Genomic DNA, 20,131 nt, shown 5'->3' with positions numbered 1-20,131 from the left:
AGCAGGTCTCCAGTCTGGTTAATGAGCAGTAAGTTTCCCTCATAACAGATATGCCACTATTGCACCCATTTGGTCATTTGGCTTGGTTGGCCAAACTTGAGGCTTTCAGGGTCCACTGTTTTTGCCATGGATGACTTCTGTCTCCCATAGGGCTGCAAGCAGTGCAGGAAGCTGGCATTTTACCAAACACCTGCTCCTTACAAGGACTGTCTTCTGGGTGCTAGACCAGCCCCCAATGCCGCCCATAAGGAGCAGACATTCCAGAGAAGCAGGGCTGCTTCCCGTCTGCCCTCGGTCTTAATCACTATAGCTTTTCATCAGGTTATCTAGATGTCAAGATGAAGTAGCCACCTACGTTGTTCTCCAATGGGTTCTTGGCTGTGCTTCTTCCAAAGAGGCCTTAAACTAGAGTTACCATAATATCATAAGAAGACCATTTAGGGTTTATTTTAATAGTAGTATACGCATAAATCAGTTGGAGGAAATTAGCATGCTGAAAATACTGAATATTTTAACCCACGAATATGGTCTATGACCTTTGCTTTTTTTAAATATTGTATTTATTTATTTAAGAGAGAGAAGGAAGGAGGGAGAGAGAGAGAGAGAGAAAGAGAGAGAATGGGTGCTTCAGGGCCTCTAGCCACTGCAAAGGAACTCCAGATGCTTGCACCACCTTGTGCATCTGGCTTACATGAGTATTGGAGAATAGAACCTGGGTCCTTAGGCTTCATAGGCAAGTGCCTTAACTGATAAGCTGTCTCTCCAGACCTTGGCCTTTGGCATTTTATATAAGTCTTCTTTAGTATCTCTTATGGACTTAAAGTTTTTCCACTTAGATATATGTTTTATTAAACTTATGTATAGGCTGAGAAGATTGCTCAGTGGTTAAAGGTCTTGCTAGTAAAGCCTGATAGTCCAGGTCCAATTTCCCCAGTACCCATATAAAGCCAGATGCACAAAGTGGCACATGCATCTCAAGTTTGTTGCTGTGGCAGAAGACTCTGGAATGCTCCAACACTCTCACACTCCTTCTCTCTCTTAAATAAATAAATATTTAAAAAATAAATTTATGTCTAGGTAGTTTATATCCTTCATTAAAATCATAAAAGGAATATTTTTGAAAGTTTTTTTTTTTGGTTTGTGGATGGTGAATAGAAATGCAAGGGTTGCAGGCCCAGAAAGCCAGGCGCCACATGTTCTCCCTCATATGTGGATCCTACCTACAGATGATTGGGCTTCTGTGAGAGAAGGAAAAACTCAGTAGCAGAGGCTAGTAAGTTAAAAAGGAGATATAAAGGGAAGAGAAAGGAAGGAAGGGAGGAGGGTACTTAATAGGTTGGTATTGTATATATGTAAGTAGAATGATTGAGATGGGGAGGGGATATGATGGAGAATGGAATTTGAAAGGGGAAAGTTGAGGGGGGAGGAAGCGTATTACTATGGGATATTTTTTATAATCATGGAAAATGTTAATAAAAATTGAGAAAAAAATAAATTAAAAAAAAAGAAATGTAAGGGTTGGGCCAGAGAGATGGCTGAGTGGTTAAGGTGCTTGCCTACAAAGCCTTACACCCTGGGTTAGATTCTCTAGTACCCATGTAACCCAGATGCACAGACTGGCACATGCATCTGGAGTTCATTTGCAGTGGCTGAAGGTCCTGGCACACCCATTCTCTCTCTCTCTTTCTCTTTGCTTGCAAATAAATAAAATAAAACAAAAAGAAATGCAAGCATTTTTAATTGGTCGTTTGTTTTCAGTACCGCTAAGGATAAAATGTCGAGCCTCACACATGCCAGGAAAAGGCTCTGTGCTGAGCTGCGTCCCCACCCCGCAAATAGCTCTATTTTGAGTTTTCAGATTTAGTTTTGCTAAATACTCTCATTTATCCTTATGACTTAGCTGTGAGTTTTCTTTGTTCCGTGGGTGGGGGGGGGGTTCTCTGGATCTCATGCTGTGGCAAGAGCTCTGGCCCACTGAGCCATCTCTGCAGCCCCAGGATCCAATCTTGAAATGTCACATGGTGGGAGTGGGGACAAATCACCATGCTCTATTCAGTGACCTCTGTGGTTCTGGGCTGGGTTTCCAGCTATGAGAAGGTGGTCTGATTCCGCTCACAGCCCACCCTTTTGCAGACTCAGATACTTTTCGCTACTGCAGGATTTCTCCGGGCCTCTCCTCTTAGGCGGATTCTAGACTCCAATTTTTGTCTCCCCATAACTGTGACATTATCAAGATACCTACTTTATCTACTCAGTCTCTTTTTTATGTATTTATTTATTTATTTGCAAGCAGAGCGAAATGGGCATGCCAGGGCCTCCTATCACTGCAAACAAACTCCAGATGCGTATGCCACTTTGCGCATCTGGCTTTACATGGGAACTGGGAAATCGACCCTGGGCCGCCAGACTTTGTGAGCATCTTAGCTGTCACTCTCCACGTAGTGTCCACCCTTTCATTCCAGGCGAACATTGCCTGTGCAGTGTGAGATGGCAAAGGCTCCAGGGAACAGTCTGTGCAGAATACCAGATGTTTCCCCCACCACCGGGGAGGGAACCCATGCTAAGCGAGCTCTGAGCCACATCCCCAGCCCCAGACTCCTCCCTCCACGACCCCCGTTGCTCCAATGTTCACTACCTTGATAAAGATGGGATTCCTTCTCATTTCCTCCCCAATGAGGTTTGGCCAAAGCCAAATCCAATATGTTCTGTTTGGCCTCTATGTCCAGGGCTGAAATCTGGCCAGTGTTCCTGGGGAAAAATGTAGTAGCAAACTCCAGGATCACCTTAAGGTTTTTTTTTTTGTTTTTTTTTTTTTTTTCCTGCTGAACGTCCAGTTCTTGAGGCCTTTGCCTGGCAAGATCACCACGTTCTGCTCCCCGCCCTCACTGCGGTCCAGTGAGTTCCCAAGGGAAGACAAGAGAGGCAGCCGGCCTGCATGCTCTCAGAGGACACAGGCTTGTGCCATCTCTTACCTCGGGTCTGCCATATATCTTACCAGTTTTCTAACTGTTCGTGTCACAAGGCTCAGTCTGACCTGTCAGTCATGGTAAAGGCAGAATTCTCACAATTCATTAATCTGCATTTAGTTGTTATTTGACCTTATTTTTATTGAAGTTTGATATGCTTATATTCTTGAAAAGTCTATTAGATCTATAGTGTTTATGAAGAGGCTATGTCTCATTTCTCCTCACCAGAAGTAGCTTTTTTTAAAAAAAAAATTATCATATAGGTTTACATAAGGCCATTTTTTATGCAGGTATATAATGTACTTTGAGCATATCTCCCCTCCATACCTCACTTTCCTCTCCCTCCTAGAGGTAGCTCTTAAGTTATTTCTTCTCATGGTACACTCAGTATCTTATTTTACTTTATTGTTGTGTGTGTGGTGTATGCTTGCGTATGTGCCCCTGGGATGTCCCATGTGTTTGCCTGTGGTTGAGGTACACTTGCCAGCAGTGGCCAGAGCTAGAAATCTTCTGCCTGTCCTTTCCCTGCAAGTATTTTTATTTATTTATTTAAGAGCAGAGAAAGACAGAGATACAGAGACAGACAGAGCGAGAATGATCTGCTCCAAGTTCAACCATCTTTCTATAAATTTCATTTTGTCATTTTTTTTTCTCTTACTGCTGTGTAGAATTCCATTGTGTAGACATACCACATCTTGGTTATCCATTCATCTAATGAAGAAAATATGTGTTGATTCCAGTTCTTGGCTATTATGAATTGAGCAGCTATAAACATGGTTGAGCAAATATCTCTGAACTGAGGCATGGAGCTTTTAGGGTAAATGCCCAGTAAGGGAATAAATGGGTCTCAACAGTTACTCTATGGTCAACCATTTTAGGAGCCTCCATATTGCTTTCCATAGTGGTTGCGCCAGCTTACATTTCCATCAACAGTCGATGAGGGTTCCTATTTCTCCACATCCTCACCAACATGTGTTTCCACTTGATTTTTTAATGTTTGCTATCCTTACTAGGGTAAGGTGGAATCTCATAGTTGTTTTAATTTGCATTTCCCTGATGGTTAGGGACGTTGAACACTGTCTTAAGTGTGTGTTTGCCATTTGTATTTCATCCTCTGAGAACTCCCTATTCAGTTCTCTGCCCCATTTTGTGAGTGGGTTGTTTGATTTTTTTTTATTGTTTAGGTTTTTGAGTTCTTTGTAGATTCTAGAAATTAGGCCTCTGTCAGTTGTATAGCCAGCAAAAGTGTTCTCCCATCCTGTGGTAGTCTATTGGCTCTGCTTATCATATGTTTGTCTGTGCAAAAAACTTCAGCTTCATGAGATCCCAACGGTTGAGTAATTGTTTAAGTTCCTGAGATACTGGGGTTTTGTTCAGGAAGTCTTTCCCCACTCCTCTATCATGGAAAGTTCCTCCTATTTTTTCTTCCAGAAGTAGCAGAGTTTCCAGTCTTATATTGAGGTCTTTCACCCATTTGGACTTGCTTTTTGTTCAAGTTTCATTTTCCTGCATATGGTTATCCAGTTTGTCCAGCACCATTGTTGAAGATGCTGTTTTTATTCCAGTCTGCATTGTTAGGGCCTTTGTCAAATATCAAGTAGCTATAGTTACTTGACCCAAAGTCTAGATCCTCTCTTCTGTTCAATTGGTCTATAATCCTGTTTATATGCCAATACTATGTTGTTTTTGTTGTTATAGCTTTGTAATATAGCTTTAGACCAGGTATGGTGATGCCTCCAGAGGTGTTTCTTTTGCTAAAGATATGCTTGGATATCCAAGGCCTTCTGCCAATCCATATGAATTTTGAGATCATTTTTTTCTATCTCTGGGAGATGAAGCATGGCTAGGTGTACGCCATCTTGACCAGAAGTCTCTCTCTCTGTGTTTTTTTTTAGAGGTATGGCTCTCTCTATCTCAGGCTGTACTGGAATGTTCTCTGTAGTCCTAGCTGGCCTCAAATTCACATCAATCCTCCTACCTCTGCTTCCTGAGTGCTGGAATTAAAGGATTGAATCAGAGTCTCTGACTGGTCCCAGAGCATGTATTTTGTTTTTTGGTGACATTTGGGTCTCTGCTTCTGTGTAGACTGGAGTTACAGATACACGTGGCCATGCTCAGATGTTGATGTGGGGAACGCTGGTGACCGCTCCGGCTTCCTCCGGCCCTCAGGCTTGCACAGGAAGTACTCGTAACCACTCAGCCACCTCTCCAGCTCCCACTCCCCGTTTTATTTTATTTATTTATTTTTAATTTTTTGGTTCATTTTTATTTATTTATTTGAGAGTGACAGAGAGAGAGGCAGATAGAGAGAGAGAGAGAGAATGGGCGTGCCAGGGCCTCCAGCCACTGCAAACGAACTCCAGATGCGTGCGCCCCCTTGTGCATCTGGCTAACGTGGGTCCTGGGGAACCGAGCCTTGAACCAGGGTCCCTAGGCTTCACAGGCAAGTGCTTAACCGCTAAGCCACCTCTCCAGCCCCCCACTCCCCATTTTAAATGCATGTTCTCATTGCCACTAAACCTTCAACCTCGCCCATCCACAGGTACAAGACTGTCAACATAGTGTCCCAGTACATTGACATCACAGGGTTTTTCTTTTTTTCTCCTGGAATTCACTGTGTAGTCTCAGGGTGGCCTCGGACTCACGGCAATCCTTCTACTTCTGCCTCTTAAGTGCTGAGATTAAAGGCGTGTGCCACCACGCCTGGCTGACATCACCATGCTTGTCTAAGTCTGCATAAAGTGGCGACTTTCTGAATATTACTCACAGCTGAGTCGTGAAGTCCACCATAATTACCTCCCTTATTTGGTACGTTGAAAAAGTTCCTTGAAGTAAATTCTGGAAGTTTATGCACCATATGGTCTACGTCCTCAGTGCCTTCCATGCCCACGCTATGCCGAGATTTCACATGTCCAAGTACAGCATGCGCCCATTACCTTCGACCTCCCTCCCTCCCTCCCTCCCTCCCGGCTGCCACATGTGGTCTGCTTGCGGCAGGCCAGTGCGCACTGCCGTCCTGGCACACGCTTTCCCAGTCAGGCTGAGCTTTCCTGCCAATATCTTATGTTTTCCTGGATCCCAGGCCTTCCTCCTCCTTGGTTCACTCCCTTATTTTTTCTGGAGTACATCCTTCAGTAGTGTTCTCCGAAAGAATGCTTGGGAGGTAAATGTTTTGAAGTCTTACATGTGTATAAATATCTCTACCTTTGTATGTGAGTCATGCTTTGGCTAGATCACCAGTTCTGTGTTGGAGAACATTTTCCCTTTGATTTTCAAGGCACTCATTCTGTGGCCCCTAGGTTCAATGACTCTTACTTATAACTCTCAAATCCTTCTAATTCCTATTTGTGTGTGTATCTCCTATTTTAATGTTTTGTTTTTTTTTCTTTTTTTGGTTTGGAAATGTCCTTTGGTTCCTGGAACTCGGAAACATAACAGATGTGGTGCTGTGTGAATATTTTGTTGTTCATTTCACAGGGTACATTATGAGTCCTTGGAAATGCATGCCCTTGGGTTCTGCAAGAGTGTTTTTAAAATTGTTTACATAAAATTTTTTCTCCAATTTTTTTCCTTCCTGGAATTCCTATTAATGAGATGTTGGACCATTGGCCTGATCATTTAATTTCTTCAACTTTTTTCCTCCTATTTACTATTACTTTTTCTTCTCATGTGATTTTCTAGATGTCATATACATTGTATTATTTCTATGGAATTTTCATTTCTTTTAATTTCATATATATATATGTATATATGTATGTATGTGTGTGTATATATATATATATATATATATATTTTTTTTTTTTTTTAAGAGAGACAATAGTGTGCCAAGGCCTCTAGCCACTGCAAATGACCTCCAGACGCATGCGCCACCATGTCCATCTGGCTTACATGGGTCCCTGGGGAACAGAACCTGGGTCCTTAGGTTTTGCAGACAAGCACCTTAACTACTAAGCCATCTCTCCAGACCCAATTTTTTAATTTTAAAAAAGTTCATTGAATATCTTTTATTGTCATGTTATTGTTTCTACTTCTTTAACCCAATAGTCTGCTGTTATTTCATGGATTCAGTTTTCCTTTACCTTTCTAAATATATTAATGACTGCTTTTAAAAAGTTTGTTCTACCAACATTGCTTTTATCATTTCCAAGTTACATATGTCTTATTTATTTATTTTAGTTTATCACTATAGAGTCTCACTCTAGCCCAGGCTGATCTGGAACTCATTCTGTAGTCCCAGATTGGCCTTGAACTCACAGCAATCCTCCTGTCTCTGCCTCCTGAGTGGTGAGATTAAAGTTGTGTGCCATCATGCCTGGCTATTTTTTTAAAATTATTTATTAGCACAAGTGTGTGTATGTGTACATGCAGGCAAGGAAGTGCACACACACCAGGATCTCCTGCTACTGCAACTGAAATGTCTGTCTAGCTTCATATGCATGGCTAGGGAACTGAACCCAAGCTGGCAGGCTTTCTAAGCAAGCACCCTTACCTGCTGAGCCCTAGGTCTTATTGTTGTTTTCTAGTTGGTTATTTATACATTGTCTCTACTATCATGTTAGGTACTTTCTGATAATTTCTAGAAATTTTACTGTCTATTCATATTTAGGCACTGAAATATTTGTGGGGAGGTCTGTAAGCATGAATAAGGTTTGTTAACTTTTGGGCTTTATTGTAGGCAGTTGGAAGGGGCTAACTCCCCAAGTGAAAATTCCTATAAATTGTGTTTGGGGTGAGGGCTATAACTTTCCCTAGATTGGAATCCACTAGTTCTGTTGGTGGAAGGTGGAGCTGGAATAAAGTGTGGGAGGCCAGCATTCTAGTAGAGGATAGAGAGTGGGCTCTGAGAGCTGAGGGGTCGGGAGCCTCAATGTTCATGACACAGCCCACATTTAATATCCTGTGCTCATTCCAACATCTAATGCCCACCCCTGGCTGTGTCTGGAGTTCCTAAGGGTTCCTCTTTCCCTCTGCATAAACCTCTAGCATTCTGCTAAGGTGAGGGAGGGATAGTGTCATGTGAATGGGGGAAGAAGTCTAGAGAGTGTTATTTTTATTGGGGGCTCTCAATCAATATCCCTGTTTATTAGATCCACTCCATATCCCGTTTGCATTGGTTAGAATAACAGCTATGGCAGTGTAACAAGCAAGACAGACTAAACAGTAGGAGAGACCATAATCTCCTGGTGAGCAGTTGTGGCTGATGAAAGTATTTTTTTAATTTTTATTTATTTATTTGAGAGCGACAGAGAGAGAGAGAGAGAGAGAGAGAGAGAGAGAGAGAGAAGGGCCATGCCAGGGTCTCCAGCTACTGCAAACAAACTCCAGATGCATGCCACCCCTTATGCATCTGGCTAACGTGGGTCCTGAGGAATCGAGCCTCGAACCAGAGTCCTTAGGCTTCACAGGCAAGTGCTTAACCGCTAAGCCATCTCTCCAGCCCTGCTGAAAGTAATTGGCTTACATGTCATTCAGGAACATGAGTTTCTTCCATCTTGGTGCTCTGCTTCTGCTGGGACGTTGTCTTCATCTATGCCATTGGCGCAGGGTCAAAGGCGCGTGGCATGTGCTCCAGTTCTGAAAACAGCGACACTCACAGAGGAGCAGATGCAGCGTGAGAATTCCCTGACCACCATGAAATGACAAGACTACCTTGCGTACATTTGGTCACTGGTTGCTGAGTCACAGAGCCACTGCTGGATGCAAGGGATGCTGAGCAATACTGCACCCAGCTACGCTCCCAAATGTAAAGGAACAAACCAGTTACTCTCTTGTTGCTGGGACAAAGTGCACCACCAGAAGCAGCTATGGAACAGGCAAAGGCTGATTCGGTTTACGGTTCCAAGGGGAGGTCGTACCACATGATGACGGTGTGGCAGAAGCCAGCAGCGGGTGTCTTAGCGTCACATAAGCAGAGCGGAAGAGCAAGGAGAAAATGCCAAGCAGGCCTGGACTGTAAAACCTCAAGGACTTCCCCAGTGACACACTTCCTCTAGCGAGGCTCCTCCTCCCAAACCTTCCTGACAACCTTCCCAGACAGCGGCACCAGCAGCCCGGGCGTAAGCGTTCAAACACATAAAGCCGTGGGGTACGTGTTACATTGAAACCCACAAGGACAGATTCTGTTACTTAGGTAACCACCTCTGTCCTACCCTCTCTGCTACCTCCAACTGCTGACCCTCCCAAGGGATGAGAATGTGAGCTCCTAGCCACCCCCTTCCCAGGAGCATGCTCAGTGCTTGTTGCAGTCAGTTTCATGTTGGTTGCTGCCAGAAAACACCTGACCAACAGCACCTTGAGGGAGGAAAGGGTTTTGTCTTACAGGCTCCAGGGGAAGCTCCCCAACGGCAGGGGAAAATGATGGACCTCACCTCCTGGCCAACGCCAGCTGGGCAACAGCAGCAGGACAGTGTGCCAAACATTGGCAAGGGGAAGCCCTATCCCCCCCCCCCCAACAATATACTGCCTTCAGGAGGCTCCAAACCCTAAACCATCCCGAGCTGGGGACCTAGCATTCAGAACACATAAGTCTGTGGGGGTCACCTGAATCAAACCACCACAGTGTTCCTCTGCATTATCACACATCTGTCTCTTTCCAGTCTCCAAAATCATGTTGACCTCTCTGCTCTGCTGTTAATTCTCCCTGTTCTCTTGTTCTTGTAGGCCTAAGGCCTTTACAGTCAAAAAAATGATATTTAGATGTGGTGTGGAAAAAGTGTGCATAGATTCAAGTTGCCACATTCCAGAAGCTTCATAGTTTTAAATATTTCATTTAGGTTTTTTTTTTAAACCATATATATATACATATATATATACATATATATATAAATCTACAAGAGAGAGAGAGTGAAAGAGAGAGAGAGAGAGAGATTAAGAGTGAGCATGCCAGGGCCTCTAGCCACTGCAAACAAATTCCAGATGCATGCGCCACTATGTGAAGCCGTCTTACATGGATTCTGGGAAGTTGAACCTGGGTCCTTAGGCTTTGCAGGCAAGTGCCTTATCTGCTAAGCAATCTCTCCAGCCCTTCATTAGGTTTTGGTGTGGTTTGAATGTAAAATGTCACCCACAGGCTCATGTGTTTGAACTCTTGGTTCCCAGCTGCTGGCGGTTAGGAATGGCTGTGGAGCCTTTAGAAGGTAGAGCCTTGCAGGAGGGAGTGGGTCACTGGGGGCGAGTCCTGAGGTTTTATAGCCCCGCCCCACTTCCTCTTCCTTCTCTGTGATGTGATGAGCCAGCTTCCCACTCCTGGTGGCCCATGACTTTCTCACGCAGTGGATGGTATCTCCCCAAAACACAAGCCAAAATCAATGCTTTCCTTCCTTAAGTTGTTCACAGCAATGAGAAAGTAACGAATACAGATTTCTTTCCTTTTTAAAAAAATATATTTTTAATTTTATTTATTTACTTGAGAGAGGGAGAGAGAGAGAGAGGGAGGAAGGGAGAGAGAATGGATGCACTAGGGCCTCCAGTCACTCACTGCAAACAAACTCCAGACACATGCGCCCCCTTGTGAATCTGGAGATACCATCCACTGGCTTACGTGGGTAATGGGGAATCGAACTGAGGTCCTTTGGATTTGCAGGCAAGTGCCTTAACGGCTAAGCCATCTCTCCAGCCCCTCTTTCCTCTTTACTAGGTATCTGGACAAACCCATTTTCTTGGCTTTGGGGGCTCTTCATGTCCCTTCCGTGCTGTCTGCCTCTGCGGTTCTTTGTTCGGTCCAAACATGAGTTTCTTGACTTGCGACGTGAAAGAAGCAGCCCTTCCTCCACCTGTGTGTTCAGGGTCATTGCTTTTGCTACTCCCAGGGGCCATTCACTTCTGGAATGTGGCGTTCCTCCTCCATTCTTGTCCAGATCTTTTCCAGCTTATATTTTATGTCTGCTGTCTGGTGAGGTCTTCCCTCAGCTGTTAAGAATCTGTGTAGAATGTTTGTGTGATAGGGTAATTTCTTTGTTTACACTTATGAACATGCTTTTAACATATATATGTTAAATATACATACATATATATATAATATATAACATATATTATATATATACACAGACCTCATTACCTGTGTAGTGGTAGTTTTTCTACCAGTATCATTTATCTGCCAAACATGATGACATTTTGCTATCCTTATAAAGTAGTTTTTAATACTTATACTTTTTTTAAAACATAAATTCTGGGATTGAACTAAGGTCCTCATACTTGCAAGATAAGAACTTAACCAACTGAGCCATCTCCACAGCCCCCAGGACCCCTTCTGTTTAACATCACACACACACACACACACACACACACACACACACACACACACACACACACAAATCCAGCCGGAGAGATGGTTCAGCAGTTAAAGATGACTGCCTGCGGATTGAAGGCCTGGATTCAAATCTCCAATGCCCACATAAAATCAGGTGCACAAAGTAGCACGTGGATCCAGAGTTCATTTGCAGTGGCAGAAGAGAACGGTCCTGGTGTGCCCATTCTTTATTTTCTCTCTCTCTCTCTCTCATGCTACCATTCTCTTCTCTCTCTGTTTGCAAATAAATAAATAAATAAACAAATAAATAAATATTTGCTTAAAAACAAGTTACATTAGAAAATAAAGGTGCTCAGCATGTTTTAAAAAGCTGTAAGAGGCTCTGATATTCATTCACATTCACAATCACTCTCTCTCTCTCTGTCTGTAAATAAATAAATATTTAAAAAAAAAAAAAAACACTTTCAGGGACTGGGGAGATGGCTTAGCAGTTAAAGGCACTTGCTTACAAACTTGCCAGCCTGGGTTCAATTCCATAGCCACCCACATAAAACTTGATGGACATTTAAAATGTTTTAAAATATTTATTTATTTATAGGCAGAGAGAGAGAGAAAATGGTCACGTCAAGGCCTCTAGCCACTGCAAATGAACTCAAGACCCATGTGCCACCATGAGTAGCTGGCTTACATTGGTTCTGGGGAATCGAACTTGGATCCTTAGGTTTTACAGACAAGCACCAGTGAGAGAAAAAAAAAACAACAGGTTTATTTTGGCTTATAGACTCAAAGAGAAGCTTCATGATGGCAGGGCAAACGATGGCATGAGCAGAGGGTGGACATCATCCCCTGGCCAACATCAGGTGGACAATAGCAACAGGAGAATGTGCCAAACACTGGCAGGGGGAGACTGGTTATAACACCCATAAGCCCGCCCCCAACAATACACTCCCTCCAGGAGGCGTTAATTCCCAAATCTCTATCAGCTGGGAACCTAGCATTCAGGACACCTAAGTTTATGAGGGACACCCGAATCAGACCACTACAGCTTCCTTAGTGCTAGGATTACTAGTGTGGCCTGGAATATCTTTTGTGGGGCATGGGAGGTTTCAAAGTAGGGTCTCACTCTAGCCCAGGCTGACCTGGAATTCACCATGTAGGCTCAGAGTGGCCTCGAACTCAAGTCAATCCTCTCACTTCTGCCTCCAGAGTGTTAGGATTAAAGGGGTGCCCCACCATGCCTGGCTTGGAATATATTTTAATAGAAGCTGAGTCCTCTTTGGTTATTATTTATCTCTAAGTGAGATAGAGTCTCTTCCTGAACTAGATATTTATACCAATTTCCCTGAGGTAGAGGGCAGCACTGTTTTCTGAAATAACCTTCCTACGACATGGCTGTGTGTCTGAGTTTCTTTCTTTCTTTCTTTCTTTTTCCTCTTTCTTTCTTCCTTTCTTTCTCTCTCTCTCTTTCTTTCTTTTTTTCTGAGGTAGGGTCTCACTCTAGCCCAGGCTGACCTGGAATTTACTTGGTAGTCTCAGGATGGCCTTGAACTCATAGCCGGGCACGGTGGTTCCTAAATGCTGGGATTAAAGGTGTGTGCCACCACGCCCGGCTGAGTTTCTTTAACTCTTAGTTTTTCTAGGCCAGCAGGGCTTGAAAATTGCAGAGCTATTCACAATTGCACAGTTTTTCTTTGCCAGCCTGCTTCACTGACAGGAGTTTGTACAAATATGCCATATCTACACACACACACACACACACACACACACACACACACACACACACACATAGTTGGCTCTCATTTAGTCTCAGCAACTATGATTCTCCATAGTATAAAATCAACTTCTTCAGGGCTGGAGAGATGGCTTAGTGATTAAGGCACTTGCCTGCAAAGCCTAAGGACTCAGGTTCGATTACCCAGTACCCACGTAAGCCAGATGCACATGGCGGCACATGAGTCTGGAGTTTGTTTGCAGTAGCTAGAGGCCCTGGAGCACCCATTATCAAATTACCCCCTCTCATAAATAAATAAATAAATAGTATAAAATTAAGTTTGTAGAAGCTTCTTCTGTCCTTGTATTTATATACTATTTTTTCATGACTTTAGACAGAAGGGATCCTAGAAGCAGTGGAGATTGATCAGTGAAGAAGGTTCTGGTCTCGCAAGCTTGAGAAGCTCAGCTTAATACACAGAACCCATGGGGGGAAAAAAAGCTGGTATGGTGGGTCATGCTTGTAATCTCAGCCCAGGGGAGGCCAAGATAGACATATTCCTGGGGCTAACTGGTAAGCCTGTCTAGCCTACTTGGTGAGCTCCAGACCAAAAGAGTTGGGGGGATGCTAGAGATGGTTTAGTGGTCAAGGCACTTGCTTGCAAAACCTAGGGACCCAAATACAAGTCCCCAGTACCCACATAGAGCCAGATGCACAACATGGTGCATGGTCTGGAGTTCATTTGCAGTGGATAGAGGCCCTGGCGTGCCCATTCTCTCTCTTTCTGTCTGCCTCTTTCTTTCTTTATTTTTGAAATTAATTAATTTTAGAGAAAGGAAGAGACTGAGTGAGAGAATGGGCACGCCAGGGCCTCCAGCCACTGCAAACGAACTCCAGACACATGTGCCACCTTGTGCATCTGGCTTACATGGGTTCTGGGGAATCAAACCTGGGTCCTTTGGCTTTATAAGCAAGTGCTGTAACCGCTAAGCAATCTCTCCAGCCCTCTCCTTCCTTCCTTCCTTCCTCCCTTCCTTCCTTCTTTCCTTCCTTTCTCTCTCTCTTTCTCTTTAACTCTGAAATAAATAAATGATTTTTTTAAAGTGTGGATGGGGGTCTGGAGAGATGGCTCAGTGGTTAAAAACACTTGTTTACAAAGCCTGCAGGCCCAGATTCAGTTCCTCAGTACCCACATAAAGCCAGATGCACAGTGTGGTGCATGCATCTGAAGTTTGCAGCAGCTAGAGGCCCTGGCACACCCATTTTTTTTTACTCTCATACAACCACAAGCAAATAAATGAAAATACTTTTTATAAAAGATGGCTGTCCAGCCAAGGTTCAGGTGAAAGCACAGAGGGATTGGTGAGCTAAGCAAGAGTGCTGCTCCCACGGCGAGCCTAACAACCCGCACCAGGGTGACGGCGATCACACTCAAAAGGCACCAGAGCCGAAATCCAGACGCTGCTGAGAGCTCAACACTGACGTAGACTTAAAGCGCACACCACCGCGGCTCAGGGAATTTTGCAGAAGAGGGGGCGGAAAGATTGTAAGAGCCCCAGGGTGGGAGGAAGCATCCAGAGTTACTGTCCGCCCCCACAGTGACTGACTGCTCTCCTTCAACCCACAAACCCATGGTGGATACCAGCAGCTCCCCTGAGCTTGGTGGCGTGGGGGTGGGGAGGAGGGGAACGATGGCACCAACACGTGATTTGTTCATATAAAGTTCCTACTTAATAAGAAAAAAAGGTGGATGCCATTCCCAAGGAGTGAGACTTAGTTTAATATATGAAAAGACATTTTGTGACTTAATACCCACAGAAGGCAGTACACCTAACATGATCCAACGCAATCGCTATTAAAATCTCATCAACTATTTTTTTCCAGGGTTTGACAAGAAAATCCTCAAATGCTTCTGAAAACTCAAGAGACTCTGCTCTTGAGGAAGAGCAATACCAGAGGAGTCACGTTGTCCAGTTTCAGAGTTCAGTAAAAATCAACTGTAACCAGGACGTGATACGAACATACATTCAGTCACAGAGGAACAGAATTGAGAGTCTAAAAACAAGGCTTTGCATTCATGCAAGGAAATTCAATGAGACAAGAAGTGCTTTGGGCTGAAGAGATTGCCTAGTGGTTAAGGCACTTGTCTGTGAAGCCTAAGGACCCAGGTTCGATTCTCCAGGACCCACATAAGCCTGATGCATAAGGGGGCACACACGTCTGCAGTTCATTTGCAGTGGCTAGAGGCCCTGGCGCGACCACCCTCCCTCCCCCCTTTCCCTCTCATCTGCCTGTTTCTGCCTTTCTCTCTCTCTCTCTTGTAAATAAAAACAAAACATTCAAAAAGAAAAATTAACCCAGCAAACAGATGCTTACATATAAGAGCTAAAACTATAGTCCTTTCTGAAGACAATATAGGAGCAAATATTTGTCCTTGAGTTAGGCCAAAGTGTTTTATGTATGACACCAAAAACATATTTAACAAATGAAAAGCAGACAAATTAGATTAAATGAAAATTAAAAACCTTTGTGCCTCAAAGGATGTCATCACAACCCAAAGAATAGGAGAAACTTTGGAAATCACATGAAAGGATTTATATCCATAATATACAATAGATACTTCCAAGTGAACAATAAAAACGAGTGATCCAGTTGAAAAGTGGGCAAGCGTTCAGGAGATACGCAGCAGGCCAACAGTCCCATGAGACACCACGGAGCGTTCTGCCACGCCAGGCCCCAGTGAGATAGCATGGCACTGTACCACTTCACTTCTGGTGAAATGACTGTACTACAAAACACAGATGTTGGTGAGGATGTGGAGAAATCAGACCCCCAACTACTTTGCTGATGAGAATGGAAAAAGGTGCAATTAAACAGTTTGGGGGCTGGAGAGATGGCTTAGCGGTTAAGCGCTTGCCTGTGAAGCCTAAGGACCCCGGTTCGAGGCTCGGTTCCCCAGGTCCCATGTTAGCCAGATGCACAAGGGGGCACCCGCGTCTGGAGTTCGTTTGCAGTGGCTGGAGGCCCTGGCGCGCCCATTCTCTCTCTCTCCCTCTATCTGTCTTTCTCTCTGTGTCTGTCACTCTTAAATAAATAAATTAAAAAAAAAAAAAGATGGTGAAAAAAAAAAAGTTTGGGAAGCCAGGCGTGGTGGCACACGCCTTTAATCCCAGCACTCGGGAGGCAGAGGTAGGAGGATTGCTATGGGTTCAAGGCCACCCTGAGAGTACGTACTGAATTCCAGGTCAGCAAGAGCTAGAATGAGACTCTACCTTGAAAAACCAAAAAAAAAAAAAAAAAAAGTTTGGAGCTGGGGCCGGAGAGATGGCTTAGTGGTTAAGTCACTTGCCTGCAAAGCCTGCAAAGGACCTAGGCTCAATTCCCCAGGACCCACGTAAGCCAGATGCACAAGGTGGCGCATGCATCTGGAGTTTGTTTGCAATGGCTAGAGGCCTTGGCATGTCCATTCTCTCTCTGTCTCCTCTCTCTCTCTCTCTGCTTGCAAATAAATAAATAATTTATTTTAAAGTTTGGAGCTGGAGAGATAGCTTAGTGATTAAGGAACTTTCCTGCAAAGCCTAAGGGCCAGAGTTCAATTCCCCAGTACCCATGTAAGCCAGATGCACAAGGTGACGCATGCATCTGGAGTTGGTTTGCAGTGGCTGGAGGCCCTAGCATGCCCATTCCCCTTCACCTCTTTCCCCCTCCTTCTTTCTTTGTGTCAAACAAAAAAATAAATATTTTTTTTGCCAGATGTGGTGGCACATGCCTTTAATCCCAGCACTTGGGAGGCAGAGGTAGGAGGATCACCATGAGTTTGAGGCCACACTGAGACTACAGAGTGAATTCCAGGTCAGCCTGAGCTAGAGTGAGACCCTACCTCGAAAAACCAAAATAACAATAACAATAACAACAACAACAACAACAATAATAATATTTTTTTAAAGTGTGGTAGGTTCTTAGACAGTTAAACATGGAGTTAGCAGTTTGATCCAGTAACATGATTTATAGGCTCAGACCCAAAGTGAATGAAAATATGTCTACAGAAAAAATTACTCATTGCACTAGCGCTCATAATAGCCAAAATGCGAAAACCCACCCAAAATGCCCATCAACTGCGACATGAAATGTTCACATAAACAATGGAATCTTTTGTTGCAATATTAATGAATTTTTGGAATTCTATGCTAAATGGAGGATATTTATGAAAGGTCACACATTGTATTCCACTGATACAAAATGTCCAGAGGTAGCAGCAGAAAGTAAATGAGTGAGTGTCTGCTTAAGGCTGAGAGGGACTCGGCAGAAATGAATAACTGATAGTGGGTTTGTCGTTTCTTGGCGGTGGGGGGAATTAAAATGTTCTAAAATTGACTGTGAAGATGTTGGGCAACTCTAAATACAATAAGATAGTTACTTGCATATTTAAATAATCTATGAATTGTCTCTCAATAAAGCTGTTCTTAAAATATTTTATTTATTTGCAAGCAGAGAGAGAGAGGAGAGAGAGAGAAATTGAGAATGGGTACCTCAGGGCCTCTAGCCACTGCAATCAAACTCCAGATGTGTGCACCACTTTGTACATTTGGCTTTGTGTGGGTACTGGGGAACTGAACCCCGGTTGTCAGACTTTGCAGGCAAGGGCCTTAACTGTTGAGCCATCTCCCCATTGTCCTGTTTGTTTGTTTGTTTGTTTGTTTGTTTTTTCTAAAGGAAGAGTACTCCTTGTGTCCCTTGCCCTTTTCATTACTGGCAGGATGCTAGATGTGATAGCAGGAATTAGCGCAGCCATCTTGAACTACTGCCATAGAAAACGCACAAGGAGCCAGACAAGGTGATGCACACCTTTAATGCCAGCATTCAGGAGGCAGAGGTAGGAGTATTGCTGTGAGTTCAAGGCCAGCCTGAGACTACATAGTGAATAGAGTGAGATCCTACCTCTAAAGAAAAACAAAAAAGATCCTTTTGTGATGACAGGCATGGTAATGCATACCTTTAATCCCTTAATGAGTGTGTATATGGCAGAGAGGTAAATTTCCATGTTGTTTAGTGTGGATGGTTATTTCTCAATGTCAACTTGACTGGATTTGTAATCTCCTAGAAGACACACCTCAGGACATGTCTGTGAGGGTATTTCCAGAAAGGATTAGCTAGTGGAGCCAGTCAGGGGAGAAACCAGCCCTGGATATGGCACCATCCTGTGGGCTGGGGTCCCAGACTGAATAAAAAAAGGAGAAAGGAAGCTGAGCATCAATCGGGAGAGAGAAAGACAGAGAAATTTGGCATGCTAGGGCCTCAGCCACTGCAATTGACCTCCAGATGCTTGCGCCATCTAGTGGGCATGTGCGACCTTGCACTTGCCTCACCTTTGTGCATCTGGCTTGTGTGGGATCTGGAGAGTCAAACATGGGTCATTAGGCTTTGCATGCAAGTGCCTTAAACACAAAGCCATCTCTCCAGGGATCTTTCTGAGCTGTGATGGTAAGGGGAATGTTCTCGTGTGGCCAGGCAGGTGAGTGATGTGTGAACCTGTTGAACAGTGTGTGCAGGGTGTGAGAATGTGTGTGGGCGGGAGGGCCGGGCTGGGGCTGAGGGTGCTGGGAGAAGATAGTCACACCTCTAGCAGCACACACGGCAGAAAACATGCATCACTTTCCCCATGTGTGCCTAACAGCTCCCCACGAGTCCTCCCCAGGACCCCTTTCATGCCTGGCTGGGGCTTGCTTTAATTTAACAACTGGGGAACATTTTGGTACAAAGGAGACCCAAATACTTGGTGTTGACCTGGACGTCACACTGCCTGGTCCCTACTGCTGAACTCTTCAGGGTCACACCATCACTGCAGGGCCCTGGCAGGACTTCCACACACCCAGGAGGGAGGACGTGATCCCTTAACCTCACCCACGGGAGCCATGCCGTCTGCTTGGTGTCTTCTAGACCCTTGGAAAAGTGAAAATGAGTGTCCAGTGCCGATGCTCTCTGAAGGCTGGTCCTGGGGCAATAGACCTCTGGGGATCTCCTCAGCTGTCATCCGCTCAGGGACACCTGCCTGGACCTCCTCTTCCTGTTGGAATCCCAGCTTGCTCTCTTCCCCATCACATTCCTGGTGCCCCCTTCTCTACTGGGGACGGAACCCAGAGCCTCCCAGTGACTAGGCAAGCACCCTAACACTAAGCTCTAGTGCCAGCCTTCCCCCCGTTAGTATCACTCATCCCTTCCCAGCATTCCATACATTCACTTTCTCTATAAATTTCTCACTTCTCTCCTGTCACTAGACAGCAAGCTCCCTGAGGGCAGGAGCTTAGCTCCTGTTTCTCTGCATGCCTAGAAGAGTTCATGGCATTTAGAGGGGGCTCAAGTAAATGTATGCGTGAATGGGAGGGACCTAACTTCAGCATTCCTTAGAGGCTTGGGTCTTTGGTCCAGATGTTTAGACCTCTGTCCTCCCCTCACTGCCTGGGGATAGCCAGAGCCACAGGACAGCCTTGGTGGCCAAGGGTGGGAGGTCCCCAACAACTTTTCTTTGCCCGGTCTGATGGGAAGTCACAGCTGTGGGTGGGAGGGAACAGGTCTGAAGACTGTGTGCACTTTATGGGGATGGAATTGCTGGCCGGAGACGCACTTCATTTAGCCAGAACATGGCGAGGCCGGGGCAGATTAATGTGGATCAGGTGCGGCCCTTTCCCTTGGCAGGGGCTCGGCTGGGAACCGGGGTTTGGCTCAAGTGTGCTGCTGGCCAAAGCAGCCCAAGCCAGGCACAGGGGAAGTAGATGTAAACACCCTGCCCCCAGGTCATACACCACCCCCCTTCAGGAGAACTGACTGAGCTGGGCTAAGCCTGCTTGGATTCAGGGAGTCAAAAAAGCTGGAGTAAAGCCAATCAATTAATCCACTTATCCGAATGTGTTTCTGCAGAAATTTAGAAAAAGCTGGCAACAGTGAAGTCCTGTTACAAGCTTTAAGGACAACTGAGGTCATCAAGTTCCCTGAAGATGGCTACAATTGTAATGTGTTTTCACAAGATTTAATGAAAAATTTACTGTAATTTGCTCTAAGTTCAATGAAACTTGAAGAAGCCCATAAATTGCGTGTAGGGGAAATAAAAAAGTTGGGGTGTTCATTTTCCATCAGCTTCCACACACTGGCCCAGGGTCATCCAACCCGCGACCCACAGGCCACATGCAGCCCGGGACAGCTACATGAAGG

General features: G+C 44.7%; 1 non-coding gene across 1 annotated transcript; it reads left to right on the top strand.

Moving 5' to 3' along the window:
- Nucleotides 1–19,798: 19,798 nt before the first annotated feature.
- Nucleotides 19,799–19,929, top strand: LOC123455897. The gene has a single exon (XR_006634200.1). It is a non-coding gene; the product is annotated as a small nucleolar RNA SNORA33 (small nucleolar RNA).
- Nucleotides 19,930–20,131: the final 202 nt, after the last annotated feature.

This window comes from Jaculus jaculus, chromosome 18, assembly GCF_020740685.1.
Source record: "Jaculus jaculus isolate mJacJac1 chromosome 18, mJacJac1.mat.Y.cur, whole genome shotgun sequence".
NCBI lineage: Eukaryota > Metazoa > Chordata > Mammalia > Rodentia > Dipodidae > Jaculus > Jaculus jaculus.
The sequence above is the reverse complement of the archived record's forward strand: the minus strand, read 5'-3'. Positions and strand labels throughout refer to the sequence as shown.